Below are 20,839 nucleotides of genomic sequence, written 5' to 3'. Positions count from 1 at the left end.
TCAGAATATTACGAAATTTCGAAAAGACGAAGTTAGAGCAATAATAAGAACATTTGAATAAGTCGAAATTGCGATGCGAATAATATAATACGAAATAATCGCATGAAGATTTCAACTTTAGCACTGCTATATTCCATATTCTAGCCTAGTATGGAATGTAGCAGTGCTAACTTAGCACAGCTATATTCCATATTAGGCTAGAATATGGAATATAGCAGTGCTAAATTGAAATCTTCATGCGATTATTTCGTATTATATTACTCGCATCGCAATTTCGGCTTTTGCAAATGTTCTTAATATTGCTCTAACTTCGTCTATTAGAATATTACGAATATTCTAAAAGACGAAGTTAGAGCAATATTACGAAATTTCGAAAAGACGAAGTTAGAGCAATATTACGAAATTTCGTAAAATGCACATATTAGCCTAGCCATTGTCAATTAGCATAGGAACGTTGCCTTATACTATCAAGATAAATAATCGCAATACGCGAAAATTTTTATTCGTATATTATTCGCGATAATTGGAATAATTACGAATATTCGATTTCGACGAATATAACACGAATATTCATTCGAATATTCGCGAAATATCGCGAAATCGAATATGGCACCTCCCGCTCATCACTAATAGTGAAGCTCCGTGTATATTTGTTTAAAACTTTTTATTTGTCCGTACTTACAAGACAACTCTTTTAAAAAGCAATTATTTAAAACGCATAAAATTCCCAGCGTCTGCTACTTCTGCCCGACCCGGGTTTCACTCCTAGAGCTTCGTCAGGGGCACACTTGATTTCACCCTCCCCCTACCTTTTTATTCCTCCATTGCAATTAATCAGGAGTCAGATGTGTTCCTCCACAATGTTTTTCCTATCCTGCTATTAACCCTATACTGGAATCTCCTCATCCCCAGGGGAAAGAAAACGGATGCTATTAAGTCCCCATTCACATGGGCATGTTTTTTTATATTTTATTTTTTATTCTAATTCAGAAAACAGTTTGCAGGTCGAAGTCTACGTTTAGACCTCCCGGCTGTAGTGTACCTAATTCGTATATCCACTTGGTTTCTTGTTTATTAATTTTTTCCAAAAGACTGCCTCCCCTCCAATGATTTTGTACGGATTCTACTCCCATAAACTTTAAACCTTCTGGATTTTTTTGATGGTATTTTTTATAATGAGCTGATACTCCGTGGCTTTCAAGACCTTTTTTTATGTTTCTTATGTGTTCCTGTACACTGACTTTTAGAGGTCTAATAGTCCGTCCAACATACTGGAGGCCACAAGGGCACTCCAGTACATATACAACCCCTTTACTATGACATGTCATTTCACCTACTACTTCTAATTGTTTGTCTTTGTTGGTACTTTTTATTGACATACTCTTTTGTAATTTTTCTGTTCTTTTTCTGTTCTTGCATGAAATGCAAAAACCACACCAATTAAAGCTATTTCTCGTTTTTTTATTCTCATCTTTATTTTTAGCACAAATGGCGCTGTGTACCAATTTATTTCGTAAGTGGGGAGCTTTTTTATAAATGACTGTCGGTTGCTCAGGAATCACAGGTCCCAACACTGGGTCATTTTTTAAAATCGACCAGTTTTTTTTTATTGCGTTTTTCAGTTCACCAGAGCACTGTGTGAACTGGGTTATAAATGAAAAACGGAAATCAGTGGTCTTACCTGCTCTTTTTAGTTTATTGGGAGTTCCCTCTTGTTGTTTGGTTACCTCTTTTATACACTTCTCCAAGTCTTCATTTTTATAGCCCTTTTCCACAAAGCGCTCCTTTATTACAATACTCTGTTTTTTAAAAATAGCCGAATCAGTGCAGTTGCGATGGATTCTCTGGACCTGTCCCTTTGGTACATTAAGTAACCAAGGGGCATAATGGCAGCTCGTTAATTCTATATAGCCATTAACATCAGTTGGTTTAAAAAAGTTTTTCGTTTTGAGCTGTCCTTCTTCAGCATATATAGTTAGGTCCAGAAAATCCACAGCAACCGCACTGATCGTGCTAGTAAAACTGAGGTTCCATTCCTTATTTTCCAAGTTTGCAATAAAGGTCTCAAGCAAATTTTTATCCCCTTCCCATATCAACAGGCAATCGTCTATATATCTTTTCCAGGTTTTAAGGGTTCCCCTTTTACTGGATTTTTTTAACTCAGGGTCAATGAACTGTTTTTCCCACCTGGTCATAAAAATATTAGCGAAGCTGGGGGCGAATTTCGCCCCCATCGCCGTCCCGACCTTCTGTAGGTAAAACCGTTCCTTGAACCAAAAGTAGTTATGTTCTAAACAGAATTCGACACATCGTATTATAAAATCCGCTTGTGTCCTGGTCATATCCGGGTCAGTGTACAGGGTCTCTCTTATTGCTTGCAGTCCTAATTTTTTCGGGATGATAGTATATAGGGACGATACGTCGATGGTAGCCATCCACGTATTCTCCCCCATCCCCTGCAATTCCTTTATTATTTCTACCACACTCCCACTATTTTTCAAGTAAGAAGGTGCCATTGGTACATACTTTTGTAAGTAATTATCTATATACTCCGTAATTCTGCTGGTAAGAGAATTGATCCCCGACACTATAGGTCTTCCGGGGGGATTTGTAATACTTTTATGTATTTTCGGTAGTATATAGATAATTGGGGTCATTGGCTCTTTTATATTTAAATAATCTACCTCTTTTTTATTCAAGATGCCCTTCTCACCACCATATTTCACCAAACTTTGAAGTTTATTTTTATATTCTAGGAGGGGGTCTTTTTTCAGCACGGCATAGGTCTTACTGTCCCCAACTGCCTAAGGACCTCTGCTTCATAGTCCTCAATATTCATAATCACAACCCCCCCCCCCTTTATCTGCAGGCTTTATTATTATATCCGAGTTATCCTGTAAAGTTTTTAGTGCATCTTTCTCTTTTTTAGTTAAATTACTCCTTTTCTTTTTTACATCAATTTTTTCCAATTCATTTAAGATGCTTCTCTTAAAGGCATCTATGCACTCATTATTCCTATTTTTCGGATAAAAATTAGACTTATCTTTTAATTTCGTATGTATATATTCTTGTTTCTGCTCTATATTGTCTAAATTTTTCGTTAACTCCTTTCCTGCAAAAAATTTGGCTATATTCAACTTCCTAATATATTTGTGGATATCTACAAAGGCATCGAATTTATTCAAACTTTTCGATGGCGCAAATTTTAACCCTTTTCTAAGTACCGCTCGTTCGGGCTCTGTCAAGGTGTGTCTGCTGAGATTAAATATCCCATCATTCACACCTTGCTTTTTTTGTTCGCGGATTTTGTGTTTTTTCCCCCCTCTTTTTCCTCTATGAACCTTCTCTTTTGTGGTGTATTGATGTTCGGTGTGGTTGTGTTTATTTTTTCTTCCACTTTCTCGAGTTTTTCTTGTCCCTCCCTCTGCACACCCTTGATCGCTTGGTGTGGAAAATTCTGTTGATCTAACTTTCTTTCTTCTTGTACTATAACTTTAGATTCTTCCCCCCTTTCCATTGGTCTTACCCTATTTCCCTGTCTGTCCGTAGTATCCTCTTTAACAAACTTATACGGATTGTTATTGTATCGCCCATATTGTTGATATGGTTTCCTTGTATTGGGCCATTGGTAGTGGTTGGCATTTCTCCCATATCCTTTGTGGTTTCCGTTATACTGCTGTATGTCCCATGTGTCAGTGGGTCGATCACCATAATATTCATTTTTCTTAATAGCATCCCATTCCCCCCACTGTTGTCTAGGATAACCATTGGTTCTCATATTAACACTATATTTCCTTTCCTCTACCCCTCTCTGCTCACCCATTTCCAGATTATCCATCTTCCTATTAGCTTCTGACCTGAATCTCCACTTATATATTTTTTTATTTTCATATTCTTCGCATGTTTTGCGATATTTTTTCTGCTTTTTTTCTTTGATTTCTTTATCTACTACCGTAATATTTACTTGACATTTCTCACTTTGCTTAATGTATTCTTTGTTGGTTTTGAAGGGTTTTAATTTTTCTTGTAATTTTTCTATATTCTGTCCTATATTTTTTAATTTTTGTCTACGTATTTTTATAATAAATTCCATGGCTTTAAAGCCACAAAAATCCATTAATTTTTCCCAATCATCTATATCTGTGGGATCTTCTGTGTTCAGGGGGAGCTGCCATCGCAAACCCTCTGGGATCTTCCCCTCCGCCAGATATCTTTCTAGGGATAAGACTTCCCAGGTAGTTCTAATCTCTTTACACAAATCTTTTTCTAGCTCTGTGAACAGCCCCTTCATTCCTTCATTTACAGTAAATATACTTTCAACATCGCATACCATATTTGCTCTAAAATCAAAAATATCCATAATTGCTGGACTCGGCGTATGTCCCACCAAAATATATTTATTTTCTCAAGAATAAGAAGGCTAGATTTGAATTTGCTAAAAATAAAACATCTTAAAAAACCAGCACACATCTGTAAGAACATTCTTTTGACAGATGAAACAAAGATCAACCTCTACCAGATTGATGGAAAGAAAAAAGTATGGCGAAAGCATGGTATAGTTCATGATCCAAAACATACCACATCTGTAAAACATGGCGGAGGCAGTGTGATGACTTGGGCATGCATGGCTGCCAGTGGCACTGGGTACCTAGTGTTTATTGATGATGGTACACAGGACAGAAGCAGACGGATTAATTCTGGGGTTTTCAGAGACATACTGTGTGCTCAAATCCAGCCAAATGCAGTCAAACTGATTGGTTGATGTTTCATAAAACAGATGGACAATGACCTAAAACATAATGTCAAAGCAACCCAGGAGTTTATTAAAGCAAAGAAGTGGAATATTCTTGAATGGACAAGTCAGTCAGCTGATCTGAACCGAATTGAGCATTTCACTTGTTAAAGACTAAACTTCGGAGACAGAAAGCCCACAAACAAACAGCAACTGAAAACCCGCTGCTGTAAAGGCCTGGCAGAGCATTAATAAGGAGAAAACACAGCGTCTGGTGATGTCCATGATTTAAAGATTTCAAGTAGTCATTGCCAATAAAGGGTTTTCAAACAAGTATTAGAAATTAATATTTAATTTACAATTATTTAATTTGTCCAATAAATTTTGAGCCCCTGAAATGAAAGGGTTGAGTTTAAAAGTGCTTTAGTTCCTCACATTTTATGCAATCATTTTGTTCTACCCACTGAATAAAGCTGAATGTCTGAACTTCAACTGCATCTGTTTTGTTCAAAATCCATTGTGGTAATGTACAGAACAAGAATTAAAGGTTGGAGGGCACTCAATTACCAGGAGATCAAATGGAGATTAGCACTTTCATTCAAATAAAAACCTTATTTATTGATATGTAGTAAAAATATAATATATAAAAAATTGCAATAGCGATAGAGACTGAGTGTTCTTGGCAAAACACCAGTCTGTAGTCTATAATGGTACCAGTACTCTGCTGCAGGATGAATCCTTGTGTGGAACCCCGTATGGAGGGTCTGTGTGGATACCAGCGCTCACTCCTTATATCAGGTGTAATTTGCTGTTGATTGAGCGATGCCCGCCACCCAGAGCGTTATTCAAACAGAGTCCACAGAAGGTTGTAACAATCAATCTTATGGTATGATACAGATAAAACAAAAATATATGCATATATTTGATTTAAAAAAGTGGTGCATAAATAGTGAAAAAACTTTAGCCCAAACAAGTCTCTTCTGCTTGTTGCCTGTCCTTAGCAGTGGTTTCCTAGCAGATATTTTACCATGAAGGCCTGATTCACACAGTCTCCTCTTAACAGTTGTTCTAGAGATGTGTCTGCTGCTAGAACTCTGTGTGGCATTGACCTGGTCTCTAATCTGAGCTGCTGTTAACCTGCGATTTCTGAGGCTGGTGACTCAGATGAACTTATCCTCCGCAGCAGAGGTGACTCTTGGTCTTCCTTTCCTGGGGCGGTCCGCATGTGAGCCAGTTTCTTTGTAGCGCTTGATGGTTTTTGTTACTGCACTTGGGGACACTTTCAAAGTTTTCCCAATTTTTGACTGACTGACCTTCATTTCTTAAAGTAATGATTGCCACTCGTTTTTCTTTACTTAGCTGCTTTTTTCTTGCCATAATACAAATTCTATTCTAGTCTATTCAGTAGGACTATCAGCTGTGTATCAGCTGTGTATCCACCTGACTTCTCCACAACGCAACTGATGGTCCCAACCTCATTTATAAGGCAAGAAATCCCACTTATTAAACCTGACAGGGCACACCTGTGAAGTGAAAACCATTTCAGGTGACTACCTCTTGAAGCTCATCAAGAGAATGCCAAGAGTGTGCAAAGCAGTAATCAAAGCAAAAGATGGCTACTTTGAAGAACCTAGAATATGACATATTTTCAGTTGTTTCACACTTTTTTGTTATGAATATAATTCCACATGTGTTAATTCATTTTGATGCCTTCAGTGTGAATCTACAATTTTCATAGTCATGAAAATAAAGAAAACTCTTTGAATGAGAAGGTGTGTCCAAACTTTTGGTCTGTACTGTAAATAAATATATAAAAATTAAAATTATAAATAAAAAAAACGCAGATATAATATTAATATAATATAAATATAGTGCAAATTTGTGAATTGAAGACAGCTGCAGAAGAGGATAGATATGTCTAATCCAGATTCTTCAATGATCACATTGATAACCAGTCCCGCTATATTGCAGTATGATGATTTTGCCAGGAAGTCAATATCCTGAAGGGTACGGTAGATTGAAATTCAAAGTGTCCTCCTATAGTCCATTACATCAATCACCCTTATTGGGATTAAACCAACAGCTCTAAATTCACTGTATTATGAGGGATATAGATATCGGAGGTGTATACTGTATGTATATGTCCACACTGTCCAAACACCTCTGCAGTCCTCTGTAGAGTACCGCTGTTCTATCACTGCGGTGTTATAAATAACGCCTTACTTGGTGTAATCATTAATCGGCATATATTATCCCTTGAGGTATTAGGTTTGTAAATCTGTAAATTTGCCACAAGGGCTACTTTACCCTCCTGTGGACTTGGTGGGATGCTGCCAGCTTGCGCGTATCCTGCGATGCTTGCGATGATAAGTGCTGCAGTCGGAGTCCTTCGTGGCATCCCACGTGTGCTTGGATCACCGTTCTCTTTTCTGTAGCGCTTTCTCTCATTCAGGGATACTTGTTCTCAATTATGGTCAGTTAGCTGACGTGTGCCGGCTTGGGTTCAGACAGTATATGAACCCAAGCCGACACACATCAGATGGATTGACTGCTAATCTGAAACAGTTAAATATATAAGGGTAGCTAACTGACCATAATTGAGAACAAGTATCCCTGAATGAGAGAAAGCGCTACAGAAAAGAGAATGGTGATCCAAGCACACGTGGGACGCCACGAAGGACGCCGACTGGAGCACTCATCATCGCAAGCATCGCAGGATACACGCAAGCTGACAGCATCCCACCAAGTCCACAGGAAGGTAACGTAGCCCTTGTGGCAAATTTACAGATTTACAAACCTAATACCTCAAGGGATAATATATGCCGATTAATGATTACACCAAGTACAGCGTTATTTATAACACCGCAGTAATAGAACAGCGGTAACCTATAGAGGACTACAGAGGTGTTTGGACAGTGTGGACATATACATATACACCTCCGATATCTATATCCCTCATAATACAGTGAACTTAGAGCTGTTGGTTTAATCCCAAAAAGGGTGATTGATGTAATGGACTATAGGAGGACACTTTGAATTTCAATCTACCGTACACTTCAGGATATTGACTTCCTGGCAAAATCATCATACTGCAATATAGCGGGACTGGTTATCAATGTGATCACTGAAGAATCTGTATTAGACATATCTATCCTCTTCTGCAGCGGTCTTCAATTCACAAATTTGCACTAGATTTATATTTATATTAATATTATATCTGCGTTTTTTTATTTTTAATAATTTTTTTTTTTTATATTTCTATATATTTTTTTTCACTCTTTTTTTCACTATTTATGCACAATTTTTTTAAATCAAATATATGCATATATTTTTGTTTTATCTGTATCATACCATTTGATTAATTGTTACAACCTTCTGTGGACTCTGTTGGAATAACGCTCTGGGTGGGGGGCATCGCTGTCACGAGGGTATCGAGAACCAGGCCTGACTCCGTTATACCCGGGGTCAGGAAGTCGCAGCGGTTGGCTGCACGCTCTATTTAAGATAGGGCTGTTTTCCTTATGGTAGCTTTCTGGGTTTGCTATGCAAACCCTTTTGGCTCACTCAGGGATCCGTAGCTCCTTCTCCTCAGCTGTTCCTTGTCCAGCACTCCCAAACCTCCTTATATTCCTCTCTCACTTTTCTCTGGTTGCCAGAGATAGAGCTTCCTGCCTGGACATCTATCCTGACCCACTGGAGCTGTGTTGCTGCGTTCTCTGACTGTTGATTCAGAACGCTACCCTCCGGATCCCTGTTGGACCTTTGTGGACTGCTGTGGTCGCCCACCTGAGTGTATGTGTTTGTCTGTATTTGTCTGTCCTCTCCCTGGTGTTTCCCTCTCAGTGCAGTGGTGTGGACTAGCGATCCCACCGGCCCGTTCACTATCTAGGGCTCATTTCAGGGAAAGCCAGGGTTTAGGCACGTGATCGCCGCACGGGTGAGGAACCCGTCTAGGGACGTCAGGGCAGTCAGGTGCCAGCCGCAAGGTGAGTTAGGGGTCACCACCTTTCCCTCTCCCTTGGGCAGGGCTTTCCCTGTTTTCCTCCCTGTGCGTGACACCGGTCATTACAATCGCTCAATAAACAGCAAATTACACCTGATATAAGGATTGAGCACTGGTATCCACACAGACCCTCCATACGGGGTTCCAAACAAGGATTCATCCTAAAGCAGAGTACTGGTACTATTATAGACTACAGACTGGTGTTTTGCCAAGAACACGCATACTCTATAGCTATTGCTATTTTTTATATATATTTTACTACACATCAATAAATAAGGTTTTTATTTGAATGAAAGTGCTAATCTCCATTTGATCTCCTGGCAATGGAGTGCCCTCCAACCTTTAATTCTTATCACTTTTGTCTATCTTCCGGGGCTTGGGGTATTGCCCCTGGAGTGAGCACACAATCACGGTTGTGCATGTGGGTAAGCCACTGACATTCACTGTAATTTAAAAAATTAGAAAAATGTTGTCTGTGTCCAAATATATATGTACCTAACTGTATATATAAGCATATTATGCCTATAAAGAAGAATACTATTAGGGCTTCTGGGCATAGAAAATCTTTTAATAAATTAATATAGCTCACTGTTAGTGTTTCTAACTTTTATACAGTAGGCCTGATTTTGAGATTCCACAGGAACAGAGGTTAGAGAGACTAAGGAAAGGCTAAAAATAAGGAAATATCTTGAAACATTTTCCCCAATGTCTTCTGTCTAAGGACAATCTACATGGGAGGTAAGAGAAAATATTCATGTGCAGTGTAGTTTTTCTTAGTATCATTTGTGAGGAAAACTACACAGGACATGAATATGTAGAGTAAAGAACAGCAGTGGGCCCCAATATTTGCCTATGTTGATGGCAGGTCTGGTCACACACACTTTATAGTGTAAAAACAGTATGCAAATGCTCCCCAAGATTTCCCCAAAGGTTCCTATGGGCCAGGCATGTGCTGAGAGTGTGCTTTATCACGTTTTAAAGTATCACTAACTTTTCAAAACATTTTTTTGATATGTCATAGAGAAAAATTAAATTTTTGATCGATTGGGCTGGGCACCAAAAGGAGATGGCTGCAGTCGGGCACCCAGCATCATGAGACGTACCCTTGGACACATTTGTGACGTGAGTGACAGGTTATATAAACCTGTTTTATATGATAATAGAGCCACAGGCGCATTTGATAAGGTGACAGAATCCCTTTAATGAGATGCTACTATGATAACACTGCCCCCTCTGCAGCTGTGGTCACAAAACACTTACAAACCAAATTATAGGAAATTATACTGGAAAATTAGACAATGTATTCTTACCACATTAAGCTATCCCAGACTTTTCACTACAAGTGAATTAAATATGATTGATGCTACTGCAGCTCTAAGTGATATTACATAATAGGCCGACAAGACTTATGAAAAATCTTTATGGAGTTTCAATTATTTGAAATACACTGTAGGTTACTTCCCAAGGTTGTCTGCTTTTCAGCCTGGTCCTTTTATGCTGTTTTAGCAAAAGCCTAAAAGCTTACACGTATGAGGAAAAGTGTGACTAATCTAGCAGGAAAGTCATGATGTACTGTAGTTCACATTTTGCCTAAAATCCCACGAACAGTTTTACCTTCTCTTTGCTTGACCTCTGTAACATTATAGTCCGACTTTCTTAAAATCTGAATTATTAGTGCTTTCAAGTTAGTAAAGTTTCTTACCATTTGTACTTTATAATATGAAAAACGTAGGGTAAAGATAATATCTCTCTAATGCAAAAAAAAAAAAAAGAATTTAAATAAACTCTCTGGTTTAACTTTTGGATTTCAACAGACCCTAAGTGCATGGTGTTATACAACATTTAGAACCGGATTTGCCAAACAATTGTGGCATAAAACTGTGCCTTAAACTAAGCCAACCAATCTATATATATATAAAGAAGGATGTTTATACAGTGCCTTGCAAAAATTTTCACCCCCGTGACTTTTTTCATGTTTTGTTACATTACAGCCTTAAGTTCAATGTTTTGTTAATCTGAATTTTATGTGATGGATCAGAAAACAATAGTCTAAGTTTACAAATAGAAAACAGAAAATTGGCATGTACATATGTATTCACCCCCTTTGTTAGGAAGCCTACAAAAAGCTCTGGTGCAACCAATTACCTTCAGAAGTCACATAGTTTGTGAAATTATGTCTATCTGTGTGCAATCTAAGTGTCACATGATCTGTCATTACAAATACAAACCAGAGGCTGCAACACCTAAGCAATAGGCATCACTTACCAAATACTGCCATGAAGACCAAGGAACGCGCTAAACAAGTAAGGGACAATGTTGTTGAGTAGTACAAGTCAGGGTTAGGTTATAAAAAAATATCCAAATCTTTGATGATCCTCAGGAGCACTATCAAATCTATCATGATCAAATGGAAATAATGTGGCATAACAACAAACCTGCCAAGAGACGGCCGCCCACCAAAACTCATGGACCAGGCAAGACGGGCATTAATCAGAGAGGCAGCACAGAGACCTAAGGTAACCCTGGAGTAGCTGCAGAGTTCCACAGCAGAGACGGGAGTATCTGTACATAGGACAACAATAAGCCGTACGCTCCATAGATTTGAGCTTTATGGCACAGTGGTCAGAAGAAAGCCACTACTTTCAGCTAAAAACAAAAAGGCACGTTGTGAGTTTGCGAAGAGGCACGTGGGAGACTCACAAAATGTACAGAGGAAGGTGCTCTGATCTGATGAGACTAAAATTAAACTTTTCGGCCATCAAAGAAAATGCTATGTCTGGCGCAAACCCAACACATTACATCACCCAAACACCATTCCCACTGTGAAACATGGTGCTGGCAGCATCATGCTGTGGGGATGTTTTTCAGCAGCCGTGTTTTCCTCAGAGTTGAGGAAAAACCCAGTTGTAAGACTTGGCAAGCTCATAGAGACTTATCCAAAGTGACTTGGAGCCATGATTTCTGCAAAAGGTGGCTCTACAAAGTATTGACTTTAGGAGGGGTGAGTAGTTATGCACATTGACTTTTTCTGTTATCTTGTCCTATTGGTTGTTTGCTTCACAATAAAAAAAATGAACATCTTCAAAGTTGTGGGCATTTTCTGTAAATTAAATTATGCAAATCCTCAAACAATCCATGTCAATTTCAGGTAGTGAGGCACCAAAACATGAAAAAAAGTCAAGGAGATGAATACTTTCGCAAAGCACTGTATGTATATATTTATATATATATATATATATATATACATGTATATGTATGCATGCCAATATGTTCCGCGATCACTCAAAAACGCAACCATCGATTTCAACGAAATGTATACACATCCCTTGCTACCTTGAAATAAATCTTGTGGGGGTCACAGCTCTCTAGCATGTACCGTTCCTGAGATATTCCCCAAAAATGCAAATATGGCACATCATATGACCTACATTAGCCAATAGAAGCCTGCAGGTCTTTCTCTTCATATCCTAACTGCCATACAAACGGTCACATGTCCCTTATCAGCCAATGGAAGCTTGCAGGTCCTTAGTCTCCACATATACACAGTTTTACAACAGATTTCCATAACAACCCAGCCATTTTTTCCTCACTGCTGCAGGTCAGTTTTAAAGGGGGCAGAGAGCTATGAATGACACTGTTAAGGGAGCGGAGTGCTGTGAAGGTGACAGTTCAGGGGGCTGGTAAGGTGGCCTTTCAGGCCACTCTCAAAAGAAGGACTTAAAAACCCGCCCCCGGGTCCCACTAAGCCACACACCCAATCCAGTTAGGCCACGCCCTTTCCCACTCCGCAGCCGACAGGGATTAAAAAAATGAAGGTAAAAATCAACTTCTGTCAGCTGCAGGGGTGGGAGGGACGGGGACTTTCTCCCTGCAGCTCACACTCAGATAGGACAGGCTGCTGTCTGAGAGTGAGCTGTTCAAAAGGACATCCCTGCGTGAGATAGTCCCAAAAAATGCATTAGCCCATAGAAGCCTGGTCACATGCTTATCAGCCAATAGAAGCTTGCAGGCCATTAGTCTCCATATACACAAAGTTTTACACCAGGTTTCCATAACAACCCAGCCATTTTTCTTTACTGCTGCAGGTCCGCTTTAAAGGGGCACGGCGCTGTAGTTGACACTGTTAAGGGAGCGGAGTGCTGTGGAGGTCTCCATTCAGGGGCAGGTAGGGTGGCCATTCAGGCCACCCTGAAAAAACAGACTTAAAAACCCTGCCCCCAGGTCATGCTAATCCACGCCCCCTCCTTTGCAGCTGAGGGGATTGAAAAAATGAAGGCAAAAATAAACTTCTGTCAGCTGCAGGGGATCAAGGGAGGGTGACTTTCTCCCTGTAGCTCATGCTCAGACAGCACAGTGCTGCTGTCTGAGAGTGAGCTGTTCAAAAGAACATTCCTGTGTCTGTCCAGGCCCTGCGCCAGATGGAGGACAGGGAGTCTGAAAGCAGGCTGCTGTGGAGGTCACAGTTAAGGGGTTGGTCCGCTATGGAGGTCAGTGTTAAGGGGCAGATTGCTGTAGAGGCCACTGTTAAGGAGACAGAGATGGGTACTGTGGAGGTCACTAATGAAGCGGCAGCCACTGTGGAGGTCACTGTTAAAGGGGCAGGCTGCTGTGGAGGTCACTGTTAAGGGGGCTGGATGCTGTCAAGGTCACTGTTAAAGGGGCAGGCTGCTGTGGAGGTCACTGATAAGGGGATAGGCACTGTGGAGGTCTTTATTAAGGGGACAGTTACTGTGGAGGTCACAGTTAAGGGGATGGTTCCCTATGGAGGTCAGTGTTAAGGGCAGGGTGCTGTAGAGATCACTGTTATGAAGGATACTGCCGATATCTTTTAATGACATACACAAACATTAAATGAAATAGATGAAATATACCCGTGTGAAGCCGGGACCTTCTGCTAGTAGCTTGTCTAAAGTTAGACAAAAGTGTCTAGCCATGCATCAAATTTATTATCCAGCCTGAGCCACGGTGATAAATCTAGGGCATTTTTAGGCAGCCAATCTAAGGGCCCCATTACAAAATCTGTCAGATTATCGGTAATGAGCATTCATAGGTACACTTGTTAGCGATTATCTGGTGGTGTAAAGGTGCCATGATTACCCGATGAACAATTGAAAGGTTCGTTTGTGGGGTAATATGTTTGTTTGTGCAGCAGATTGCTGGCAGCAGATTGTGCTATCTAAGCAGTGTTCTGCTGCCAGCAAACAATGATTCTGTATGGGGACGAGAGTTGGAGTAAGCGATCGCTCCTCCCTATACTGTGGAGGAGATCGCCGCATGCAAGAGCAGTGGTCTCCTTCACTGAAGATAAGGCGCTTGCTGGGAAGGAACCATTCCTTTCCAACAATCGCCTGCTGAGTTGTCCAGTGTAAAGGGCCCTTCAGTCGATGCCATCTATAGTATTATTAAAACTGTCCCAGTGTCTGTACCAAAGTAGTCCCGACTGTTCTGGCATGAACATAAAAAAATATATACTTTTGAGATATAATAGGCTTGTAACCCATAGAAAAATGAGCTGTGCCGATTGTGGGAAGGTTTATGCAAACTGCAACTCTGCTGTAGATAATCGTGGATTGCATTGTACTGTGTGATTAGGTATGCCTTGGCTAAGTATTTTGACTTTGCTCCGGTCCAATAGGATATTCACATTCTGAGAGCTATCACAGGAATGCATTTGATAAGTGTATTTACGTCAACAGCTTCCCAAAAAAACGAAGTATAACTGATATTACTCTACTGAACTTAAAGAAAGAGCATGATTATTATTAGTATCATTATGGTTATTGTTATTGTGCTATTTAGAAGTGTCTATAACAGCAGACAGACTGTTTAGTGCATGTGAAAATGTGCCTTCTCATGAAGTTTCTCAGCAGAAGTTTTAGCTTTCAAATATGTTCATAGACATAGTGTTGAATTTGTAGTACAGTATAATCTTTCTATCTTTTGGTACATTATGCTTAGAGCATTGTTTTTTTAACTTCCACTATTTTAACGAGAAGTGTTTTACACATTATTTCAGAACTAAAGGGGTATTTGATTCAGCAAGTCATTGTATAATAAAAAGTTATGCAAGCTTCCAGCATATTTTTCCTCACAGTTTTGATGTCTGCTTACAGAGATCCAATACGAGACGTATTTTGATCACATAGAGCTCATTAGAAGATTACAACTGTACTGCAAATGTGGTCAGATGTGCACCTCTGTCACATGACCACAATTTATACCGACTAGAAATGAACAATGAAGGGCCATTAAAAGACAGAAAACAGAGATGTCTTGAGGAATTGATACACAAAGTTCTGAAAATGTAGTATCCTTTTAACTCACAAGAGTCCCCTGAGTCTGCCAAAATGCACTAATGTGTATGTGGCCTTACTAGGTAGAAGTGTAGAGTCCAAGACATCACCTATAGGTTTGATTACTGCTTCATTGTTGAACATGTGAGCAAAAACCAGCCTCAGATTATGTCTTGACTTAGGTTTTATACCTCCTGAAATACTGAAGGCATAAAACAACTGCAAAATAATGAGATATATTGAATCCACACACAATGGAGGTGGGCACCCAAGCATTATAAATCTAGAATGTGATATTTTGCCTTTAAATTTAGATACTTTTTAACATACATTTTTCATTCATCTTTAGTCCTTGAGAAATACACCTTTGTATTTTGATTTTACAACTGATTGGAAAGTTCTTGAAATTTGTTTTGGCTCTGATTCACTCAAATCAATTGTCAGATTCAGTCCAAATCAAATTCATCCCCACGGTGTGCTATCTGCAGCACTTGTCCGAGTTCTCCCAGACCTGGATGGACAACAGAAAAGTTATGTCCAAAGACTGACATCCCCAAGTAGGCCCTTGGCTTTCTTAATTGTGCTTTGTTCACCACATGTAGACTTCCAGCATGGACGTGGTCACGTGCTCCATTGCAGCCTATGACCGGTCTCAGTGGTGATGTGTCCCCAAGCAGCATATCACTGCTGGATAACATACTGCTTGAGGGACTTGTCACTGCTGAGGCAAGTCATTGGCATGTGACAATGTGCATGCCTGAAGTTTACATGTAGGGACCAAAGTGCAGTGAAGACACCTAGGGACCCATGGAGACAGAAATGAGTAGCTGGGAGCAGGTAAGTATGCTTCCCTTCATAGGTCGAGCAGAGTGGGGGTAAAATTAAGTCAATCCTAGACAACCCTTTATATATTTATTCTGGGTGGACTATATCATTGTAGGTGTATTTGAGGTTAGTTAGTTAGTTATTTATTAAAATAGTGCTCGGTAATAATAAATTTGACACAAGTGCAAAGTGATCTACTCTGAAATTCTGACCAAATTTTCATTCAAAATCTGTAGGTGACGCTGGGGGGTGCAGTCCACAAAAGGCCACAACATTTTTGCGTACGTGACCCCAAAAAGTCGCAAAGCCTCTACCTAATTCTGATGTCCAGGACTTGATAAATCTCCCATTTATTAATTATTATCAATTAAAAGTTTTATTTCCAGATCATATAAGAAATAGGCACAATGCATCTATTAAATGCAAAAAATGATGACACAACCTCTGCTATTAAGTACTATAACCAAGACCATGAAGTTCCAAATTCTGGCTTTTTACTAGCTAATAAATATGAACATAACAATAAAAGTTACAGATGTGTATTCTATGGCAAAAATATATCAACTACACGCCATGAAAATACTCGCTGAAATGTTCTCCTGCAATAAAAGAAAAAACAGAAAACTAAGTGGACTTTGGGGATTTTAATTCGCAAGCAGCCAGCAATTCGTTTCAGACCAGTATTTCAGAAACATACATCTCATCCAAGTTAGGTGTCTGAATTCCAGAGATGAAAGAGTTAAATGGCGTACACTGCCACAAGTGGTACCAGGAATGAGGCTTATGATTCAGCACATTCTAGAGCTAGTCACAACTGCTTTAAAGTAAGGCACACTTAAACAAATACTTTCCATTATATTCAGTGTGGCCTGTCTCCTGTGCCAGTTTATACCGTATAATGAAGGTTTACATTACAGTAATAGTAATGAACATAATGCATGGACTAGATACAGGTTTTAGATTAAGATAACAGCTGTCCTAGACATTGGCACACATACACACTCACAGTACATATAACATACCGACCAAGACGTGGAAGATAGCACAGTGTTAAGCTTCTGCTCTCTGCTAGAACATCATTAGATTTCCGTTACACTATAATTTCATAATCATGGGGGTAAAAAAAGGAACTACTATTTTTGACAAACTGCTGCCATCAACGTTCATGTCAAGAAGCCCATATTCTACTAGTAAGGAGATGTTCAGCCCTGGAATAATTCATCACTGTATTCTGAGATCTATAACCCAGGACTATTTGTCTTGTGCTTGTTTTGCACCCACCATCAAAGGATGACTGCGTTCTACAGAATACAGACATAGACGCTGTATAAAGGGACATCCTATTAAATAGAGCATGTAAGCACAGCATGGGCACTTAACTTTTTCACTGTACAGGTTTATTTATTATTAGATCTCCAAGTAGATTACCTACCTATGGAAAACCACAAAGTGCATTGGTATAGTGCGTGTGCTTTGCCAGGTAAAATATTCTGCATATCTGCTGCACCAGACTAACTGAATTCTGCTACATCATAAAATGCCATGATCTATTACATAAACATGCAGCACACATATCATATTGAGGAAATAATACCTTCTAGTAGTGCAAGGTTTCATCCTGGAGACAATGCTAACATAGTTTATTTACCTATTGCCTTACCTAGAGCAAATGCCATTACTGTCACAGTGACAAATTGCCTTTGCCTTTCCTTTTAAAAGTACAGTCACACTCTCTGACTACAAAAATGAAGGCGCTTGAGAATAATTGTAAATCTTACCTTCCCCTTGCTTTTTGTAGCCTGTCCCCCAAGAGTATAATGGTAAAGTGATGCCTGCAGCTCACAGAGAGAGGGGTAGCTGTGTCTGAACTCAGCAGCTCCCTTTGAATACATTGTGGATAAACATGTCAAGTTCACATTCAAGAGTCTCCTCTGGCTCGTCTTTCTGATGCTGCTGCTGCTTCTGCCCATTCATGCTAAATAATATGGTTCGTGGACTGTGACAAAGTCACAGCTTCTGCTTTCAGGCTGGTATATGAAATACAATAGTCCAAATTAAGAGGCACTGCTGAGCAATAGAAGGTGCCAAAGCAAAAATGGAAAAATATCAGTTTGCAATAAAAAATGCCTTTCCATCGTCGGTGTCTATACACCAGCAAAGCATCCGACAACAGGTGAAAAAGCTAAATCCCGTCATGTAAGATCCATCTCGGGGTGGTATCCTATGCTGCTGTCCTCCGCTAGGTAGCTCACGCAATACTGCAGTCCAGAATTCTAGCAAAAGAAAAACTCTCTATATTTAGAGATATTTATATTTCATTCAATGGAACTAGTGGTAAAAAAAAAAAAAAAAACATCCAAAGGACTTGATCTTTGAGCTTGAAATGCTAAGGTTGTTCTGTATTTGCTATTATCTTCCTTTTGCTAACATTCACTTTGAATGTGGAAGAGGAATGCACTGCCCATCCTCTCATGAGGACAGGATGCATTTATGTGAAACATGAGGAGAATGCCTAATGCTGAGACAGCCTAGGACTGCATTCCCAATGAGCTCTCATTACAGCCATGCTGTAGAGTTACACTGCCTGGTATTAGCCAGCCCAATTACACTGCCTCACATTCTTTACAATACACAAGGCTGCTGGATCATTAAAACGAAGAAACAGAGATTAAAGCGTTTTAGTGGCCTGTCTGTACTGCTCTACGATTACTAACACTGTTCTGAAGCAAGGACATTGGAATAGGTGTCAATCCAAACTTTCAGAAACAAAATATTAGCATCAGACTGCCATTACTTCTTTTATTTAGGTCTTATTGATACTGTATAGAGCAGTGATGGCTAACCTTGGCACACCAGCTGTGGTAAAACTACAACTCCCAAGATGCCCCGCTTGCTTGGCTGCTCTCAGAACTCTATAGAAATAAATAGAGCATTCTGGGAGTAGTAGTTTCACCACAGCTGGAGTGCCAAGGTTAGCCATCACTGGTATAGAGTATGGTTTATCAGCCAAGTTCCACTGTCTGCTGTTAAAAGAAAAAAACTAAGAAAAAAACAAGGGGAAGTTCTTCCTTTGGAACCACTTTATCTCCTGAACTGAATAACTATTTGCATTCCCTTGTCAAATCCCAAGGCTTATTGGAAAGTCGCATCTTGACTCATAGGGAACCACTTCCAAAAGGTGGCACTGACAAGAGTGTTCCCTTTCTTGGGAGATTCCTCTTTATATATTAATTTCCCATGGAGTATTGGCAAAAAATCTCTATATCATAGAGTACTTCTAGTGACTCTCCATAAAGGACTGGTCTCTTTAAGGAGATTCAGCACCCTGCTTAAGTCACATTTAAGGCATCACACTGAAACAGCCTAAATCCTATTCTATACTGATGAGGGGCAAGCACCCTGAAACACCTGTATACAGATGGATATCTGGCTTGGCTATATTCCTTGTCAAATCCCAAGGCAAGTCAGATCTTGATTCATAGGGGGACACTTCCAATTGTGGCACTGGCGAGATGGTTCTCTTTCTAGAGAGACACCTCTTTGCATATTCATTCCCCATACAATAATAATTCTGTGGCATCTATAATTATAACACTATGTAGTGCCATTCCTCTATTATTTCTTCTAGAAGTTTATGAATGAATTGCATGCAGTCTGCAATAAAGATCCAACTGGGTGTAAACACTTGAGGTTTTGTCCCTGCACAGTCTGACACTGGAAGCACTGATTGGATAGCATCAGACAAGGACCACCCCAACCCCGCCCCACACTGATAACACCCAGTTGGAACCTTTATTGCAGCCTGCTTGCAATTAATTCATGAACTTTAAACAGGAGTGATACAGTCATGAGAATTGTGGAAAACAATATCCAGCACTGAAATAGGGATCCTGAAGAGACTTTTTTTATTCAATCAAATAAAACATCCACTATGGGGGTACACAGGTACGCTTACAAGTTCATTACGTTACATAAGTTCATTAAACAACAGGTGTGGAAGTACCATTTAAGGAAAGCATCACACCTCAAGGGTGGTGATTTAATAAGTATATATATATATATATATATATATATATATATACACTCAATGAATGTACAAAAATATGATATTGGGTCAACAACAGCCAGCAAAGCAAAAAAAGTAAATTAGATCCTGATGGGAGTTTAACCCTCTGGAACTCCAGATGCAAACTGAGTTTCCTGGAGCAGTCACCACCACAAATAGGTTTGGACAATCCCTATAAATGAAAAATTAGAACAAAAAACAATGCTGTTGTGACAATCGTTATAACGTTTAGAAAGCACTGAAACATTGGCCACAATTTGGTTAGATATATAAGAAATATGTTTACTGACGTGCATTCATAAAGGACTGGTTGTGCAGCTGACATAATGTTTCTGACAGCTGTCACAAGAAGCCAAATAGATGACATATTTACTGCTACAATTAATATGGCTTCTAATATGCCTTTATTAACATAAGAGCTGAATTCTTTACTAGGTTTCAAATATTGACAAGCTTTAAATCTAGCATGTCTACATTTAAAACATCCAGTTGTGGATAGCCATGCGTGAGTAGTTGCAGATTTCAGCACAAATAAACTCGGTAACAGAATGGAACCCAAAGTATTTATGGTATTTTTTGGACTACAGGATGCACCATACTATAAAACTCACCCAAGGTTTAGACAACAGAAAATTTTAAAAATATATATTTCCCTTGTGGCTTAATGAAGTAGAAGGTCCCTTCATCAGGCATTACAGAGCAGGTCTAAAAACATACACAGATATACAGATATAGACAGCATTAACGTCAAACCTGATGCGTTATCCCACTAGCTTATCTCACTAACTCTGTTTAATTATGTGCAAAGCTTGTAAAGGTTAAAGGTGGTGTTGAGTTACACTGCTGGGATGGTGCACTATCCCACTGATTTTGGTGCTGGCTACATCTGTACATACACACAAACAAACACCATGGACCCT

General features: G+C 39.5%; 1 protein-coding gene across 3 annotated transcripts in view; it reads right to left on the bottom strand.

Annotated features, from left to right (window-relative positions):
• The window catches only part of FRMPD4 (FERM and PDZ domain containing 4), a 553,304-nt gene that overhangs the window by 320,381 nt on the left and 212,084 nt on the right, over window positions 1–20,839 (bottom strand). Inside the window, exon 1 of one of the 3 annotated variants that reach the window (XM_044286282.1) lies at window positions 17,632–18,264. The exons of the other annotated variants lie outside the window; for them this stretch is intronic. The gene's annotated coding sequence lies outside the window, so the exon portion shown is untranslated. Of the gene's footprint in view, window positions 1–17,631; window positions 18,265–20,839 lie in introns of those variants that run through there. 3 annotated transcript variants of the gene reach the window in all.

The sequence above is a fragment of the Bufo gargarizans genome, chromosome 3, assembly GCF_014858855.1.
Source record: "Bufo gargarizans isolate SCDJY-AF-19 chromosome 3, ASM1485885v1, whole genome shotgun sequence".
Lineage (NCBI taxonomy): Eukaryota > Metazoa > Chordata > Amphibia > Anura > Bufonidae > Bufo > Bufo gargarizans.
Note: the sequence above shows the minus strand (reverse complement) of the source record. Positions and strands in the feature narration are given on the sequence as shown.